General features: G+C 42.9%; 1 pseudogene; it reads left to right on the top strand.

Moving 5' to 3' along the window:
• The first annotated feature begins 294 nt into the window (after positions 1 to 294).
• LOC147008697 (uncharacterized) overlaps positions 295 to 854 on the top strand; it is a 25,793-nt pseudogene continuing 25,233 nt past the window's right edge.

Raw genomic sequence — 854 nt, 5'->3', positions numbered from 1 at the left:
CTCATCCTGGTTGGATCGTCTCTCCGCCATTACACCCCGTTAATGTGTGCTCATTAATCTCTGAGTCTCGGTGATAGCCTTCAAGGGAGAAGCTTTGCCATCTGTCCAGGTAGAGTTTTAACCCCCTTGATATGACATTTGTTGTCTGGTCGTGGGATATGAACCTCCCCCCCCCACCCCCCAACTCCTTTGCGAGTGCAGGATTCGAACTACAATAATTGGTGTTGGGAGAAAAGAATGCTTGGAAAGTTAAATAAGTGATTTTCTTCAGAGGAGAGTAAACGTGCACGCGAGATGGCGGACGAGCATGAAATGTCGATAAATACACGAGATAGTGATTCTTTGGAAGGAGGCAAGTCAGGAAGAGAATTGAGTGATAATGAAAGGATGGGAGTCTCCCCCATCTCAAGCGTCGGTCCCCCTTCCTTCACAGTAGTGGAAAATGAGATGCGGGGATCAGGTGTGATATCCGACCAGGACTTGCTTCATGTATTAATAAACAAAATGAATGAACAAAGGAATGAAATGAAATAAATAAATGATCGATTGGAAGACAAAATTAATGGAATAGTAAACGAAATGAAGGAATGAATGGACGCTTGGAAGGAAAAATTGAAGGGGGGGGAGGCATCACTGAACAAATGAATGAAATTATGAAGGGAATAACACAGAAACTGGAGGTACAAGTTGGGAAAGTGGAGGAAAAGGCGGAGCTATGAATGAAGGACAGACTGTGAGAATTTGAGACGGAATTGGTAGCCCAATTTAGAGAAATGGAAACAAAAATGGAAGAAGGATTTGAGTCAAGAAGGAGAAATATGAGGAAAAATAGAAGAAGGTCAAATTCAGGTGGT

The sequence above is a fragment of the Eptatretus burgeri genome, chromosome 18, assembly GCF_056783735.1.
Source record: "Eptatretus burgeri isolate ZD-2024b chromosome 18, Ebu_testis_v1, whole genome shotgun sequence".
Classification (NCBI taxonomy): domain Eukaryota; kingdom Metazoa; phylum Chordata; class Myxini; order Myxiniformes; family Myxinidae; genus Eptatretus; species Eptatretus burgeri.
Note: the sequence above shows the minus strand (reverse complement) of the source record. Positions and strands in the feature narration are given on the sequence as shown.